This window comes from Grampus griseus (genome assembly GCF_964374135.1).
Source record: "Grampus griseus genome assembly, chromosome: 2".
Classification (NCBI taxonomy): domain Eukaryota; kingdom Metazoa; phylum Chordata; class Mammalia; order Artiodactyla; family Delphinidae; genus Grampus; species Grampus griseus.
In genome coordinates this window covers 49224329-49244252 of record NC_139018.1, presented here as the reverse complement: position 1 = coordinate 49244252, position 19924 = coordinate 49224329, and positions in this window count along the sequence as shown.

Sequence of the window (19924 nt, the reverse complement as noted above, 5' to 3'; positions counted from 1 at the left end):
TGAACCAGAATTTCTGTAGAATCACTTTACCTAACAAAGGAGCAGCTAACAAATCCTTAAAATGTTATTTTACTTCTTATGAATAATTGTCTTGAATGTTGATTGTCATCATAGGTTGCTGCTGCAAAAGGAAGCCCACCGATGCACTGGCAGATTGCTGCACTTTATAAAGATGAGCATGTCTTTAGTTTGGGGAGTTTGGGTTTTAATTCATGCAGGGAGTCACTAATGTTCCAACACCCGTTCTGTAGACTTGGCCTGACTGCAAGAACTGCCCTTCCCTCCTGTCCAGGATCAGGATGGACTCTTCCCGTGGATGGTGGCTGCTGGGCCCATGTTACCTGTCTCCCTCTCCTTTCCCTCCTCTCTCTCCATCCCAGTTGCTGCTTCCTGAAGGCCCAGACCAATTGTGTCTTAAGGTCCAGGCTGACCAGACTGGAGCCCACAGAGCATTTAAATAGATGGGCAAAACACTCTTCTCAACTTGCCGGAACCCCAGGGGTCTGATCCCAGATCCTGTGCCCTCTGCTAGAGGGAGAAGGAAAGCCTGAGACTATGACTTGAGTTTCTAGATGGAACTTGCGATAGATGTTCGCAAACCAACAACAAAACCAATGATGCTTCTGATGTCTAGGACTATTAGCACATTATTACTATTTACCTGCATAATTCCTATGAGAACTGGAGAGATCCGACAAAGGAAAACACAGAAAACTGTGCTCTGTTTTCATGTAAGACTTCCATCACGAAGAAGAGATTTTCTAATTTCACTGAGGATTACCACAAGCTGTCTATGTATTACAGAGCTAGTTGCTCCTAAGCTCAGTTTATATTTCCCAGCCTATTTCTTATGTCTAAACGGTATTTTCCCTTCAGAGAGGAAAATTATAACCCAATTATAAGATTTTCCCCAGTAGTTGTAAGGTGTTTCCTTCAGTTTCTGTCAACTGTATTTCAAGATGGAGAGAGCTACTAGTAATTTGCCAGCCTGTCTGAAAGATGTGTGAGTAGTAGACAGATCATCCAGATAACACATAACATATTTCAAAAGCTATATAATGGCTGCAAATGGTTATACACCTACTCCCTTTGAAAATATGAACAAGAACTTCTATGAGACAGAAATGTTATTCAAAGGAAGTCAAGACAAAGTAATACCCTTTGGATATATACTACATTCACGAAAGAGAATATTAACTTCTGGTAATACTCTAAAAAATTCTGGATTAGGATGGAAGAACCTTTTACTAAAGAGATAATCTGATCTTTGGGAGATGTGCTTTTGAGTAGAATATTGCTTGATTGCATTATATTTTGTAGAGAAGGATATTTTACATTTTGAAAGATTCATGCCATTAGACCTTACTGTTATAAAAGAAGAAGTAACAGGTTTTATAGCTTTACTAAGTAAGTGAATGAAAATCTTATTATACTCCCAAGTATGATATACTTTAAATCACACATTAGGCCACCCCAAGCAGAACAAACAGGTTACAGATCTATTATTTTAAGTTCAGTTTCATACCACACTGGGCATCATTCCCTACAAGCATGGTGTTAATACATGTGATGTATTAATCAGTGACACCCTGATGTGTCAGGCAGCCAGCTACACCCAGCAGGTTGCCACAGCCTAGCAGATGGCCCACTATTCAAACACATCCTAACACCTGTTCCTTAGGGAACTTCTCACCCAGGCCTCCTCCCTAAACTCAAAGAAATTTTTTGCAACACTTGTGGAAGTCATTCCATTATCTTTTATTACACAAAAAGACAGTTTCTATTTCAGAACTCTGCTGGGGTTGAGGAGGCAGAGATGGAAGAGAATGTTTTTGAGCCCCCAGTAGAGAGACAGAGGGTGTGTTGTGGCTTGCAAGCAGGTGAAACCATGGGGTGGGCCCCGCAGCTGCCCTCTGCTCACTGCACCATCTGCTCTGCAGCTGGGACAATACCAGGTGCTGGTTAGACAATTAACTTGCCCCTGAAGAAGGCCACCTTTAACCTAAAAAGCAACTACTAAATTGCCCCAGATGGTGGGTTAATGCCAATCCACGGCCTATTTAAGATGATCTGGGCGGCAAAATCTTGAGAGAAAGTGTTTAATCGATTAAAAAAAAAAAAAAAAAAACTTTTAAGGGACTAGGTCATTAAAGGAAAGGTCTTACCTTAGAATTTCATCTTTTTATCTACAATTATTTGAAGATACAAGTGTACGTATTTAGATAAAGTAGCCCCAGTGGCATAGATAAAAGAGCCAGTTACAGAACCCTGAACTATTTTGATCATGAAAAGCACTAGGAAGATCACTGAGGATTGCAGCAAAAGTCAGTCATAAAAATCCTTCCGAGGAAAAAAAATCCCTTGGATAGTTCTCTAAATTTTGGAATCTGTAACTGACTCTGTTTACTAAAAGTATAATTAAAGGTAGTTATACCATAGCAAATCTATTTTTACACGCTCAACTGCAACTCAAAATTCAGGTGCTACCGGTAGTTTGAATCAGGGCAAAATGGTAACCCATAATTTAAAATAGAACGCAGCCAAGACATGGTAAAACTAAATCTCAAAGTTCTTCATTAAAAGGCAAATTAATGAAAACTGAATTAGGCCATGGGGCAGAAGGATACTTAACTGTAAAATGAACCAAAGCAGGTCATTAAATTGACAAACAGGATGAATAGCTGATTCTCAAAACCAGAGCCAATTTGACAACAATTGCTACATAGGAAAGCTCTTGACTAGGCATATAAAATAGAGGAGGAAGGGCAAAGATGAAGTTTCCAGAACTGGGGACAAATGAAAACCTTAGTAAGTCATTATCTCTGCATACTTCTTCACAGCCTAGTCTACTGCTGTTTACAGCTGCTTGAGGTCATTTAATCAAATATACTCTCTAGAACATTTTCTAGAGCCCTTCTAGTTAATCTTGGCAGTGGTCTGGGGAGGGCAGCAGTGTTGAAAAGCAGCAATTCCCAGCTATAGCTTTGACTTTCTAGAACCAAAAGGGTCATAAGAGAGAGCGAGCAGAAAGAAGACTGCAAATGTGTGTCCTGCAGGGCTTCTACAACACTCCCCCTCCTTGTCCTCAGGTGGATCTACAGAGCAGGGATTATTTGAGGGCTGCTGCAGGGTAGGCTCATTGCTTGGTTCTGGAGATCCACTGTTAAGTCAGATATACACTGTGATCTGGTGCAGGCGGAGCTTAAAGTCAAGTCAGTAGAGGTGAAAGGAAAAGGAAAGGGACCTAGAATGGTTTCCAGTTACTGTCATACCTCCCCATACCCCCTGCTTTGGGCTTGGGGGTGGAGGAAGGGAAAGAGGGAAGAGGAAAAGAAGAGACCTTTCAAGGAGAAAGGTTGGAAAGAACAGAGATGCGAAAAATGAAATAAACACACCTCAGAAATACTAATGGCTAACGCATTTTGAGAACTTACATTGCCACCATGGCCAATTTCAAGCTACCAATCTGATGTCACTGAACGTAGGGCTTGGGCAGAAATTCACAGTAGTTCACCATTATATGCTATTTGCACCATATAGATTCAACAGATGTAAATAATCTCAGAACCATAGATAATAGTAAAATGTAGTCAAATAATTAGGAAGTGATGAGTTTTGATTATTTATTACCTGATTTAATATAACCTATTATTAAATTATATAATTTAATTTTTAATAGGGGCTATATTTAACAATGATGTGCAAAATTCCTGAAAATTTAACAGTTGGCTTTTGCAGATACAAACCCTCACACCACTGCTTATGAAGCAAGTACTCTTATTATCCCCATTTTACGTTAATAGGAAAATGAGGAAAAGAGAAGTTTAGTAATCTGACCAAGTTTCCATAATTTGTGAATGCCTGAGCTGAGGTAACAAACTGAGGCTCCAAAGTTTTTCTGCTTCTCTTCTGGGGAAGTGTAGACAAAACAGCCCCCAGTGACCCCAAATTCATCTCTATCTACATGCTAATTACTGGCTGTGGGAAAAACTATTTTGTAGGTCTCTAGTGGGGAGAGTAGCTTTAGGAAGGGATAGATGACTCTAGCCTGGATGGCTGAAGGCTGGTGAGAGGGAATCCCCACCAAGCTAAAAAGACTGCTGCTTCCTCCCTCTGCCCCCAGAAGGAGGCTGCATCTGAACTCAAGCTAATATGCAGAATCTTGTTGAATGTTCTTTGAGGACAATATCAGAACTTTTCTTCTTAAATTAACGTAAACATGAGATGTCATTTCTGGCTAAGATGAATGAATTTATAGAATTATAACAGCCATTTGGGCTAAATCCATATTCTCTCCAGAATCCTCGCAGAGATTTCTGAGAGGGTCGTAACTCTCAGTGAGAAAGACACAATTATTTAGGGGTGAGGGAGGAAATGTTACCATTCAAGCAAAGAGTTTGTTATGAGAGTTAGGTAAATACTGCTGGTCATAACCATTACTAACACTAAACTGACAGCAGCAAATTACTTTCGCTCATGACTTTTGGTAATTCCAATTTTATGCATATATTTTGAAATAATAATTATTATTCCAAAATTTAGAACAGAAAATATATATCCTATAGAATACTAGATACTTTAGAATAGAGTATTAATGTTAAGCTTGATATTGTGTATAAGATTTTCTTTTCATTATAATTGTGCATTTTAATGATCTGTAGTTGATAAAAGCAATTTATATCATTAAACTGCTTTTTTGCTATGGCATTTTGTGATGAACTAATTAATAACTTAGACTCATAAAGTGGGTATCTCAGTGAATTAATTTTATATTCATAACCTATGATCCTAGACTGCATATTTATGAAACTCAAGAAAGTAAAAAAAAATCCATATTCATTTTTGACATAAATGTAAATCACTTCAAACATTATTTGAAGTGAATAAATGTATACAAACATTCATTACTTGGAGGCTAATTCATCTGCATTATGAATTTATGAAGATTGTGCCTCTTGTGGTCTCCATGGTAACAAAAATAAAACAAGTTAATGGGAAGAGGTTTCTCTTAATCTCTATAAAAGGGGTTAAGGCCCTTTCATGACTTATTCAAATTTAAACCATCAAATCAAATTTACATTCAGTCAGCTTCAAAGATTAAAAAGGTGATCAATACACTTGAATGTCATTTTCAATAACCAACAACCCAATTACCAAATTCAGTGCTGGGCACAAGTGTCCTTCATAGCATAAGGATAAAAACAACATTGTAATCTAGTTCAGATATCACTAAACTATTCACTAATACATTTGCTTAATGAGCCCATAGCCTCATTAATTTTCTTATTCAGGTTTTCAGTTTTCATTCTACTAATGAATATTGGCCACATTGATTGATTATGAGTTCTCTGGCTGACAGAGGTGGAGGCCAGGTCATGCTAAAGGCAATGGAAAGTGAATTCAAAGGAGAGCTGGAAAGATGGCAGTAGAGCTCTCATTGTGGCATCTGGGAAGTGCCCTCAGAGGACACAGGTAAATCTGAGTCTGGCTTCAGCTGCTGCATGTCCATTTTTCCTCTTTCATGCCCATCCATAACCACTGTCTGCTTTCAAGCCTTCCAGAGCCATGTAACATTTGAGACTTCTCAGTAACAGAATTCACTAGCTAGGCAAGGACCACTACACGTTCAACAAAAGCTTTTCCTTTACCTCCTGGTCACACGGCTAAATCACAGTTCCCTGACTCCCTTGCACATGAGTGAGTTATGGTCAACGAAACAAGGGCAAACCATATTGACCATTTCCAGGCCTGTCATGCAAACTTCCTATGTGATTCTCTGTATCTTCTCAGTCCCTATTTGCCAGGTGGAGGCAGAGGATCCAACAGAGAAGTCTGAGATCCTAGCAAAATTAGAGCCATATGGGGGAAGGAGACCCTGAATGACCACACTGAAAGCTGTCCTCTAGCCCTGAATACCCTCATCAGACTTGACAGGAGAGCAAAAATAAACTTTTATTGTGTTAAGCCACTGACATTTTGAGATTTGACTGTCACAGCAGCTAGCCTTATTTACTCTAGTACAATGGGGTAGGGGAGGCAGTTTTATACAATATGAAATTGTTTCTCCTTGATGCCTTTGTCAAGGCTGCCCCCTTTTTGTTAAAACTACACTACCATTTTCAGTGGAGTGATGACCGTTGATGCTTAGATACCAAAAAGTAGCTATTTTTAGTAGGAAAACAAAAAGTGTTACAAAGGCTCAGGGAAGGGGAGAAAGGTACAAATATATAAAACATCTGACTTTTAGTGGTTTTATTGCATGACAATACATATACAAATCATGCAAAACATAAAAATACAGGCAGTAATCTCTTCCTAAACAATGAACGGATAAATAGAATATTACCCAACAGCTAGAAGAAATAAGTAGGCTAAAATACTATTATACAGGATAATCACATTCTAAATGTACAGCAGTTTAAATTGTAAAGTTATAAGAGAGATCTCTTTTGACAAGAAGTCTCTCAAAATTGTTATAGGTAAATATAACTTCTTTACAAAACAACAGAAAAAAAGGAGCTAGTAAACCATTTACGAAAAAATCAATTAATTATTAAAGTGACACTTAACAGCTTTAAATTGCCAATCCCTAACATACTTCTGTTTATTTCTTTAGCCTAAGGAAATAATAATATTAAAAACTGCTTGTCAGTAAAATTTACCATCAGTGGGATAGCAACTGTTACTCCCAAATTTTTAAGAAATTGGATTCTTGAAAGTTTTACCTATTTTGTTTTTAGAAAAGTTTTAAATTATATACATGCACAACTTATTGGCACATTAAAAATGTACGGCCATACAAAAACAGACATAGTGGTCAGTGGAACAGAACAGAGAGCCCAGAAATAAACCCACACACCTATGGACAATTAATCTTCAACAAAGAAGGCAAGAATATACAATGGGGAAAAGACAGTCTCTTCAGCAAGTGGTGTTGGGAAAGCTGGATGGCCATACGTTAATCAGTGAAGTTAGAACACACCCTCAAACCATACACAAAAATAAACTCAAAATGACTTAAAGACTTAACTATAAGACAAGGCACCATAAAACTCCTAGAAGAGAACACAGGCAAAACATTCTCAGACATAAATTGTACCAGTGTTTTCTAAGGTCAGTCTCCCAAGGCAATAGAAATAAAAGCAAAAATAAACAAATGGGACCTAAGCCAAACTTATAAACTTTTGCACAGCAAAGGAAACCATAAACAAAATGAAAAGACAACCTACAGACTGGGAGAAAATATTTGCAAATGATGCAACTAACAAGGGCTTTATTTCCAAAATATACAAACAGCGAATAAAACTCAACAACAACAAAACAAACAAATCAATCAGAAAAAGGGCAGAAGACCTAAACAGACATTTCTCCGAAGAAGACATACAGATGGCCAAGAGGCACATGAAAAAATGCTCAATGTTGCTAATTATTAGAGAAATGCAAATCAAAATTACAATGAGGTACCACCTCACACCAGTCAGAACGGCCATCATCAAAAAGTCTACAGATAGCAAATGCTGGAGAGGGTGTGGAGAAAAGGGGACCCTCCTACACTGTTGGTGGGAATGTAAACTGGTGCAGCCACTATGGAAAACAGTATGGAGATTCCTCAAAAAGATAAAAAGAGAGGGACTTCACTGGTGGTACAGTGTTTAAGACTCTGCGCTCACAATGCAGGTGGCCCAGGTTCGATCCCTGGTCAGGGAACTAGATCCCACATGCCACAACTAAGAGCCCACATGCCACAACTAAAGGAGCCCACATGTGGGCAACAAAGATCTCTCCTCCTGAAACTAAGACCCAGCGCAGCCAAATAAATAAATATTAAAAAAACCCCAAAACTAAAAATAGAGTTGCTATATGATCCAGCAATTCCATTCCTGGGTATATACCCAGACAAAACTATAATTTGAAAAGATACATGCACCCCTATGTTCATAGCAGCACTATTTACAATAGCCAAGACATGGAAACAAGCTAAATGTCCATCGACATATGAATGGATAAAGAAGATGTGGCACATATATACAATGGAATATTACTCAGCCATAAAAAAGAGTGAAATAATGCCATTTGCAGCACCATGGATGGACTCAGAGACTATCATACTAAGCGAAGTAAGTCAGAAAGAGAAAGACAAATACCATATGAAATCATTTATATGTGGAATCTAAAATATGACATAAATGAACTGATCTAAGAAATAGAAACAGGGCTTGCCTGCTGGCGCAGTGGTTGGGAGTCCGCCTGCCTATGCAGGGGACGTGGGTTCGTGCCCCGGTCCGGGAGGATCCCACATGGCATGGAGCCATGGCCGCTGAGCCTGAGCGTCCGGAGCCTGTGCTCCGCAACGGGAGAGGCTGCAACAGTGAGAGGCCCACATACCGCAAAAAAAAAAAAAAAAAGAAAAGAAAAAGAAACAGATTCACAGACATAGAGAACAGACTTGTGGTTGCCAAGGAGGGGAGGGTAGAGGAGGGAGTTTGGGATTGGGAGTTTGGGATTAGCAGAGGCAAATTATTATGTATAGGATCGATAAACAACAAGGTCCTACTGTACATCACAGGGAACTATATTCAATATCCTGTGACAGGGCTTCCCTGGTGGTGCAGTGGTTAAGAATCCGCCTGCCAATGCAGGGGACACGGGTTCAAGTCCTGGTTCAGGAAGATCCCACATGCATGGAGCAACTAAGCCCATGTGCCACAACTACTGAGCCTGTGCTCTAGAGTCCGCAAGCCACAACTACTGAGCCCACGTGCCTAGAGCCTGTGCTCCACAGCAAGAGAAGCCACCACAATGAGAAGCCTGCACACCACAACGAAGAGTAGCCCCTGCTCGCCACAACTAGAGAAAGCTCACACGCAGCAACAAAGACCCAACTCAGCCAAAAATAAATAAATAAATTTATATGTTAAAAAAATATATCCTGTGACAAACCATAATGGAAAAGAATATGAAAAAGAATATATATATATGTATAACTGAGTCCCTATGCTGTACAGCAGAAATTAACACAACATTGTAAATCAACCATACTTCAATAATATTTTAAAAAATTAAAAAAGAAAAAAGAAAACTAAAAAAAAAACCTGCTGGAAAAAAAATGTACAGCCATATTAGACATTTAAGTTTGACCAAAATAAAGATTGAATATTTAAAAGGAAACCAAATAAAGGAGTATTTTTTAAAAATTTTGCCTACTATCATTTGATCTTCAAAACAAAAATAAAAACACTACAATCTAGTTTAAATAATAATACAAATAAGCATCACATTTAACATCCAACAAACTATCAACATCTAATGAACTACCCATCGCCATTCTAATCTGTGCACTTCTCTCCTCTCTTTATTTCAAAGGATAAGCTGATGTTTTTGAAAGCACCTTCTCAACTATAAAGCATAATATGAAGTTAGTGTAAGGTATCATTCAATCTAGATGATTTGAGGACAATGTCATAACAAGTAAAGACATGAGATTTAAGCTTCCTTCTATTAGCCTACACTCCCACCTTCACATCCAGGAACATGAACATTTGGAGACACTCTCTTATTCAATTAACATCTATGCAAGTATAGGTTATCACCTCACTCCCTCCACCCCTCTGCCTTATTTTTTTTCCCCAAAGTAAAAAAATAGAAAGGAAACACAAGTATAAAGACACTAAGGAAAACTTTATCAATTAGAAGAAGGACCAGCCCTATGAATCACGTAGCCCTGTGATATTTCTAAGTGATCGCTGCCCCATTTCAGATTTATAAAATAGTCACACACTGCCACAAAGCTTAACATTAACCAGTATTGTCTCCATAATCTCTCACTTTTCCCATTATACCTTTAAGGCTGTTATTCAGTGCTTTTAGGAAATAAAGAAAAATGCTTCTTTGCTATAATGGATGTCTTCTGTTACTTTGAGGCTTTAGAACATGGTATCATTTTCTGAAGATGAGCACACTGGATTGCAAAACCTAATTTTTTAATGATGTTTGATTTCACTTTACTATCTACATGTGTATATTGACACCATTATAATATTATTCTTGTCAATTACACCGTTGCAAGGAACTTAAAATTTTTTTGACTAGAGAAAGATCTTCAAAATACTGGGGAAAATTTGGCTTTCATTCATAAATTGCCTTTTTTTTGACATACAGGCACAATGGAAAGATTTTGAGGGAACGGATTAAACATGATGATTCGGAATTGGGTTCAAATGGTCACTAAATGGGGAAAGAGATAAGAGTTTGGGCCCACATACCTGATAAGGCCTTAATAAACTCTTTATCTGATAAGGCCTTTAAGGACTAAGCTCACAGATATTAACATGACTTCCAAAACATGATATCATACAGTGGTTAATCCTTCCAAAAACAATTAAATGTTCTCCCAGCTCTGAGAGTCTGTGAAGTTGTTAATCCCCCAGAGGCTCTAAAATCTGACAGACCTGGTTTGAATCTGGCTTCTGCTGCTTATCAATGTCCTGGGCATATTGTTTCTTCTCTTTTCAAGACTGATTTCTCATCTGCAAAAAGGTGATTAACAGCTTTTGCTTCCTCCGGATGCTGTGAAAATTAAACAGCATCATATCTGGACACCTCTTCATCTGGTGCCTCATACACAGTTATTGTACAATAAATACTGTGGTCTTGATATTATTATTGTTGTTATTGTTACTACGATATAGGCAATAGGCCAAAATTGCTAACTGCAGGGCCATGGGATACTAGTGCAACACGTTAACCTATGAAGTGATGCTTTTTTTTAAAAATAAATTTATTTTTTTAAATTTATTTATTATTTTTGGCTGTGTTGGGTCTTCGTTGCTGTGCACGGGCTTTCTCTAATTGTGGCGAGCAGACGCTATTCTGCTGTGGTGCGCAGGTGTTGCGGTGCGTGGACTTCTCATTGCAGTGGCTTCTCTTGTTGTGGAGCACAGGCTCTAGGCGCGCAGGCTCAGTAGTTGTGGCTCGCGGGCCCTAGAGCGCAGGCTCAGTAGTTGTGGCGCACAGGCTTAGGTGCTCTGCAGCACGTGGGATCTTCCCCGACTAGGGTTCTAACCCGTGTCCCCTGCATTGGCAAGCGGATTCTTAACCACTGCGCCACCAGGGAAGCTGAAGTGATGCTTTTTATGTTTTCCAAAACCTGTTTCCAGCTGAAAATATTTTCATGTTTTCTCACTGTAATCTAAAGACGTGTCCTCTGCCACCTAGTGGCTCCTTATGACCAGTCAAGGAAAACATAAAAAGACACCCTCAAATCCCCCCCAAAAGCCACCATATTTAACAAAGGAATCATGCTGTAGATTTTAAAAAGAAGTTATACATGGTAGCAAAAAACTGCTTAAATTTAACATATTATTTTTTCTTCATAATATTCTATTAATCAAATTGTATTTCAATATTTAATTGCTAACAGCATCTCTGCAGAGTGACTGGGAGGGAGCCTTTACGGCTTTTAGGCCACAAGTGAGTTCCCTGGTGTCTTCATGGTAGAGGTGGTACATAAACATAAGGATTTCATCTTCTCTGCTTTTAAAATACAAGTATCACAAGTGCTGATTTTTTTTAAAGTGTGGAGTGCTCAGGTGCCTTCTATTTCTATTTCTTAAACTGGGGGTAAGAACATGTTTATTTTTTATTATTCTTTAAACTAAATGTATCTGTTTTACACAAGAATGAAAGTTCACTGGCAAAAGAAGCAAGAAGGGTCATCTAGACAGAGGGGACCTTGGAAGAAGGCAGGGTATGTGTGACGGCAGGCTCTGTAACCTGTAAGTAGTTCCATGTGTTTGGGCTGTAAGGTTCATGGTGAAAGTAGAGTGTAGAAAGGTAGGTGTGGCCAGATTCCCAACGGCCTGGAATGGGATGTATCTGGACTTTCACCTGTGGGATATTAGAAGCCATCACAGATCTTTACAATGGAAATTAGGTGATTGATAAGGACAAAAGCTACCAGTGAATAATTATCTCCTGTGTACCAGACCCCTTTCGTTCTAAATATTATCTCAATCCTTACAGTGACCCTTGAAACTTTCCCCCCCTCATTTTACTTAGTGGAAAACTGAGGCTCGTGGAAGTTAAGTAACTTACTTGAGGTCACACAACCAATAAGTGAGGGAGCTTGAATTGAAAGATGATCTATCTCTAAAGCATGAGTCCATGCCGGTAAACCAGAATATGCCATGTTTCCTGATATGGTCACATTTGTTTTAGGACAGTAGTGTTCTCTTAGTTTGATTCACTTTTTGAGAATTAGGGAACATACTTTGAAGGTGGGGGTTATCTCTTTAAATGTGTTTGTCCACCACTGTGCACAGGAAGTGTTCAAATGCTTGCTGAATGACTCAACGCAATGCCAGTCTCTGACTCCAGAAAGGCTGAGTGGAAGGCATCAAAATGAAGCATTCTTAGATGTTACTATATTTTCATCCAGCTGCTCAAAAATGCACAAGGATGCACTATTTGAACAATGCTCCTAGGTTTTCTGGGCCACTCTATATCAATAAATAATGTGTATTGAGCATGCATTACATATATTAACTCACATGAGCCTCACAACAGCCCGAGACTGAGGCACAGAGAGATTGTATAACTTGCCTAAGTTCTCAGATCACTAATTGGTAGAGGCAGGATTCAAGGCCAGGAATCTGACTTTAGAACCCTGACTCTTAAGCACCTTGCTATACAGTCCCCACTGGACTAGACTCAGCCAAGACTTGTTCTACTCAGTAGGATTCAGCAGGATAGTCATCTCCTAGGATGACAGCGGAGATGGGCGGCCTGTGGGCAGCACAAAGGAAGCAGAGACTTCCACTGCCCGCCACTGTGCTCCAGGGCCTCCAGCCAAGGGGTAAGTGAGGCTCAAATTCACTGTCTGTAGACAGTGCCCTGTGCCCCAGCCGCTATCTCTGCCAAGTCAAGTCCCCTGCAGGAGGAAAGGTTTCCTTTCCTTAATTTATGTGAAGGCACCAGACAGGCAAGCAGGCCAGCATGTGGAAGAAATGACTAACCTTCCAGGAGAATTCCAAAAGTTGAAAAGTCATAAGACATGATCCTCTGCTTCAGAGTTTGGCCTAGAAAGATCCAGGGCACTGCTCAACCATTAAAGACTCTTTTAAGAGTCAAGTCTTAAATGAACTTAAAATGACCAGTTTATAATACATTGATCTGTCCTCAGGAAAGCCTGCTCATTTGGTGGGAAAAGACCAATTTTCAGGCAGGGCCATTTGACAAAAAAAACCTGTTTATAGGAGACAAATCCTCCCCCTGCACTTTCCAGTTTCATTACTTGTCAGAGCATTTCAATTATAGCTACACAATTACAGCTTTGCTTTAAGTATTATTACCTATTTTCTATAAACGACAAAAGAATTTGAGAACTGTAAAGCACCATATACATTTGAGATATTAGGGTGGTTGGGGAAGATGGGAAGGATGCAGATGACGATGAGGTTGAAGTCAGCTAAGATTTACTGAACGCCTCATGATGCTGTGGGTCAAGCAATGTGCTGTGTAATTTGCATGCGTTCTTTAATTTTCAAACAAATATTTATGAAACGTGTACTATAAGCCAGGCATACTTCTAAGCACTAAGGATAAGGTGGTGAAGGAGACATAGTATTCATGGAACTCACACACGAATAAAGGAGAGCCACAAAAATCAAAATAGGCAAACAAATATATAATAAAATGTCAAGTAGTGATAAGAGCTATAAACAGAAAAACAAAGAGGGATAAAGGGATGAAAGGAATGGCCAGGGAAGGTCTCTGAGGAGGTAACATTCAGGCAGAGACCTGAATGAAGTGGGCAAATGATCCATGAAAACATACAGGGAAAGGATGTTCCAGGTACAGGGAACAGCAAGTGTAAAGGCTCTGAGGTAGGAGGGAACTTAGTATGGTTGAACAGAAAAGAGGCCAGTGGATAGAGTGGAGTGAGGAAGGGAGACAGTGAGAAGAAACCATATCAGAGCTGGTTAGGTAGTGGTGCTGGTTGTGGTGGTGGCAGTAGTAGTAGTAGTAGTAGTAATGATAGTGGTAGCAGTAGCAGTAGTGTCTAAGGCAGTGAGTAGCTAGGTCTGGATCTGTCAGACCAGTTGAATTCTAAGTCTGATGGGAAGCAACTGGAGGACTTTAAGTTACGAAATGACATGATCTGACAGAAAGGATTATTCTGTGTCCATTAACTCATTTAATGCTTACAGCAAACCTGTGAGATGGATCTACCATTTCCATACAACAGATGAGGAAACAGAGGATTAGAAAGAGTAAGTAGGTAGTGCAATTAAAACTGGAATACTTGTCTACCTAACACCAGAACCAGGTTCTTGGCCACCAGACCTAAGCCATCATGACCATTAAAATGGAGCTATTAGGTATGGTAGCCAGACTCCACAATGGCCCCCAGTGATCCCTGTCTATGTGTATCACACTCTTGTATGATCCTCTACCACAATGAACAGGTCTGACCTTTAAGACCAGTAGGATATTGCAGAAGTGACTCATGGTGAGTGGTCTCTGAGACTAGGTCATAAAAGGCATCACTGCTTCTGGCTTGCTTTCTTGGAGTCATGAAGACCTCATGGAGAGACGTACGTGGAAAGGTGCTGGAGCATCCCACCAGTCAGCACCAACTTGCCAGCACATGACAGACAGCCACTTGATAAGTGGATCCTCCAGTACCAGTTAAACCTTCAGATGACTGCACCATGATCAATGGTGCACCATTGATCAATAACCATTATCAATGGTTATTGAATGTTACCTCCTGCACCATTATCAATAACCTCATGAAAGACTGAGCCAGAATCACCAGGAATTTAGCCACTTCTGAATTCCTGATACACAGAAACTGTGAGAGATCATGTTTATTGTTTTTAAGTTACTGAACTTGAAGTAATTTGAGGAAGCAATAGATAACTAACATATTAGGCTTTTGTAAAAACAGATACTCTTATGCTATTGGGTCCAAATATTATTTAGAATGGAAATATTAAAAAACAAAAGCAGGGACTTCCCTGGTGGTACAGTGGTTAAGAATCCGCCTGACAACGCAGGGGACACAGGTTCGAGCCCTGGTCTGGGAAGATCCCACATGCCGCGGAGCAACTAAGCCCGTGCGCCACAACTACTGAGCCTGTGCTGTAGAGGCCGCGAGCCACAACTACTGAAGCCTGTGTGCCTAGAGCTCGTGCTCCGCAACAAGAAAAGCCACTGCAATGAGAACTGCAATGAAGAGTAGCCCCTGCTCACCGCAACTAGAGAAAGTCCATGCGCAGCAACAAAGACCCAATGCAGCCAAAAATAAATAAATAAATAAATTAAAACAAACAAACAAAAAAACAAAAGCATACTGACTTGCTGCCTTTAATTTTTTTTAAATGACAGTCCTTGTCAGTTCAGGCTGCTGTAACAAAACACCACAGACTTAGTGGTTTAAATAATAGACATTTATTTCTCACAGTTCCAGAGGTTGGGAAGTCTAAGATCAAGGTGCCAGCAGTTTGGGTTCTTGGTGACGGTCCTCTTCCTGGTTTGCAGGTGACTGCCTTCTTGCTGTTATCCTCACATGGCAGAGAAAAGAAGCTCTGGTCTCTCTTCCTCTTCTTATAAGGGTACTAATTCCATCAAGGGGGTTCCATCCCCATGACCTCATTTAAACCAAATTATTTCACAAAGGCCCCACCTCTTAATACCACTGCATGGAACAGGGAGGGGGTAGTGGTGCTTAGTGCTTTAACACGTGAACTTTGGGGAGACACACTCAGTCCATAACAACAATTAAGGGGTCATTTTCCATAATTATTGAATTTCAGAGATATATTTACATATAAGTATGGTATATCTGTTCATATATAAAATTTGATATTTAACCTAGTATAGTTAATATAATAGGTAAAAATAAGTTAAGATGCAGTGTTGCTCTGTATTAACTGCCAACTCTCATGGGCAGGGAAACTGTGAGACCCATGGTGTGCTCAGATAACCATCTCTGTCCTGGTTCAGTTCAAGCATTTCTTGTTGTCCTGACTCTGCATCATTTATGATCTCTTCTATGCCTTGAGCCATCTGTGTGGGAAGAGCTGCTACTTGTGTCAGAGATTTTAATGCTAAGTGAACACACTTCTCTTTCTCCTCCTACAATTGGCCAGACTTCCGAATTTAACTCTGGTGTCTATAGCTTTAGCTTTGCTTGTGCCTTTTGGACAACTGCAATAACATATATTAAGCTAACCTTGAGCTACAAATACTTTGCAACTTGCCAAGTAATTATGTCAGTGATTAGTAACCCTTCAGATGGCCAAATCTTCATTTATTAACTCTAATTTAGGGTTTCACATGATAGTATCCCTTTGAAAAGCTACATTTTTCTCTAGCTGGGTTTAAATATTTTATGCATGAACATTATAAAATATTTAATAAGCGTCTTTAAAGTTAAATTTTAAAGCCAACCTCATACATTTAGAATGATCCTTACTTTTGCCTTGCTGTATCCAAATGGGAGAAGAGAATAATTAATCTTCCTAATCTTGGCTTAAAGAGCCTGTGAGACCATCTGAGGATGTTATCTTACTGTTAGTGTAGTTCTCGGAGAGTTTAGCTAAGTTACTCTATAATATTGCTGCCTCAGCATACGTTTTGTGTGACCCAGCAGCCTGTAGGAGCGTTGAACTAACTCTAGCCCGTCCTGTGAGTGTATGCCCTAGGTAACAGCCCCGAGGGTCACAAGTAAATGTAGGTTACTGATATGACTCCCCCCAGTGGCTCTTGTGATAAACTGTCCCCCTCATCCTCTCAGGGGCTTCACTCTGTGCACCCCTTAGATAAGACCCCTGAGAAGCTTACTAAAACTCTGCTCTTTTTGGTTTGAATTGCCCAGGAACCCCAAAGCACTCCACTCACTGACCCTAAGAGAGGCATGTGCCCCAAGTCCTGCTTCTCTCTGCCTGCACCCTGCCTCACCCTCCCTGTGTGGGCCCTCAAGGCATGCTGTATACTTCCTTCAGGACTTGTGAGTAATAAACTTCTCTATTCAATTTCCCTGGTGGTCTTTTGCCAGAAGGCAGCTATCCATCTGACACCCCAGGGCTCTAATAACAAGTGTTAATTTAATAAAATCAGAGCAAGTGGCTCTACTAATATCTGACAAAATAGACTGTAAAATAAAGAATGTTGCTAGATATAAAGAGGGAAGTTTTATAAGAGTCAATCCATCAGAAATATACAACAATTATTAAGATATATAAAACAGAGCCCCAAAATACATGAAATACAAACTATCAGAATTGAAGAGACAATAGTTGGAGACTTCTATACCCCACTTTCAATAATACAACACTTAGCCAGAAGGTCAGCAAGGAATTAAAAGACTTGAACAACATTATACACCACCTAGACCTAATAGACATCTATAGAGCACTCTGCCCAACAACAGAAAAATGCAAATTCTTTTCAAGGGTTGGAACATTCTCTGGAATAGACCATATGCTAAGCCATAAACCAAGTGTCAATAAATTAGAAAGAACTGAAATCACAGAAAGTGTGCTCTTTGATCACAATAGAGTGAAATTAGAAATTAATAACAAAGAAATTTGGGAAATTCACAAATATATGGAAATAAAGAACACACGTTATTTCTAAATAACCGACAAAGAGGATATCAAAAGAGAAATTAGTAAATACTATGACATGAATGAAATGAGGGCCACAACATAACAAACATAACAGAAGTTATGGGATGCAGCTGAAGAAGTGTTTAGAGGAAACTCAGCGGTTCAAAATCTACATTAAGAAAATCAATAACCTAGTCTTCTACTTTAAAATACTCTAGGGGGAGAGGGAAAGCACACTAAATCCAAATCATGCAAAAAGAAAAAAATAATGAAAGAGAGAATAAAAAAACAATAGAGAAAACCAACAAAAGTAAAAGTCTGTTCTTTGAAAAGATCAACAAAATTGACAAACCTTTAGCTAAACTGACCAAGAAAAAAGAGAGAAGACTCACATTGCTAAAATTAGGAATGAAAGAAGAGACATTAGGGCTTCCCTGGTGGCGCAGTGGTTGAGAGTCCACCTGCCGATGCAGGGGGCGTGGGTTCGTGCCCCGGTCTGGGAAGATCCCACATGCCGCGGAGTGGCTGGGCCCGTGAGCCATGGCCGCTGAGCCTGTGCATCCGGAGCCTGTGCTCCACAACGGGAGAGGCCACAACAGTGAGAGGCCCACGTATCGCAAAAAAAAAAAAAAAGAGACATTAATATTGACCTTACAAATATAAAAAGGATTATAAGGGAATACTATGACCACTTGTAGGCCAACAAATTAGATAACTTAGATAAAATAGACACATTCCTAGAAAGACACAAACTACCAAAACGGATTCAAGAAGAAATGGAAAATCTGAATAAATCTACAAGAGATTGGATATCCACAAAGAAAAGCCCAGCTCCAGATGACTGTACTGCAGAATTCTACCAAACATTTAAAGAAGACGACAAAAGAAATTCTTTACGAATACTTCCAATAATAGAAAAGGAGGGAACATTGCTCAACTCATTCTATGAAACTAGTATTATCCTGATAACAAAATGAGATAAAGACATCACAAGAAAACTATAGACCAGTATCTCTTATGAATACAGATATAAAAATCCTCAACAAAATACTAGCAAACTGAATCTAGCAATATACAAAAAAAACTAAACACCATAACTGTAATAGGCAATAACAGATCTGACTCCATATTGGGTCTGTTTCTTTTACTTTAACCTTCGTATTGTATTGCTTTTGCTATAATACAAGTTAATCACTAAAGGGATGTTGCCTATAGCTTAAAGTATACATAATGGCCCATTTCCAAGTACCCTGCCGCCCATGCCTGAACGTCAAGCAAAAATACCTTTGTTTAAGCTCACAGGAAACATCCTGACCAGGCTCACCTGTGAATTGCTGCAGGGAAGAAGAAATTACCGCATCTCCTCCAGAGTCTAGCTGTAACCAGGAAATATAGCAACAACTTATTGTGCATTACCTTTTTTACTTTACTTCCTCATCTCCCCCTCTTTGTTTATAAAAGAAACTAGCATCCAAACCCAGGCAAGATGGTTCTTTGGGGCACTAGTCCACCGTCTTCTCAGTCTGCTGGCTTTCCAAATAAAGTCACTATTCTGTGCCCCAACAATTCATCTCTAGGTTTACTGGCCTGTCATGTGGTGAGCAGTATGTAAGGTTGGTTTAACATTCAAAAGTCAATTAATAAATGATATCAATAGAATAAAGGACAGAGACTACTTGATCATCTTAATAAATGCAGAAAAAGCATGTGATAAAATTAAACATTCTTTCAGGATACACAACCACCTAGGAACAGAAGGAAACTTCCTCAACCTTATAAAGGGCATCTATGAAAAACCCACACTCACATCATACTAATAATAAAAGACTAAATGCTTCCCCCCTAAGAACAGCAACAAGACAAGGATATCTACTCTTGCCACTTCTATTCAACATTGGACTGGAGGTCTAGCCAGGGAAATTAGGTGAGAGAATTAAATAGAAGGCATCCAAATTGGAAACAAAGAAGTAAAACTATCTCTACTTGTAGATCACATAATCTTGTATACAAAAAATCCTCAGGAATCCACTAAAAATTATCTAGTAATTTTTAGAACTAATAAACACATTCAGCAAAGCTGCAGGATACAGATAAATACCAAATTCGACTGTAATTCTATACAGCAGAAATGAACAAAACAAAAATGATATTAAGAAAACAATTCCATTCACATTAGCATCAAAAAGAATAAATACTTAAGAATAAATTTAATAAAAGAGGTGCAAAACTTAGCCTTTGAAAACTATAAAACATTGCTGAAAAAAATTAAGAAGACCCAAATAAATGACAAGACTTCCCATGTTCATGGG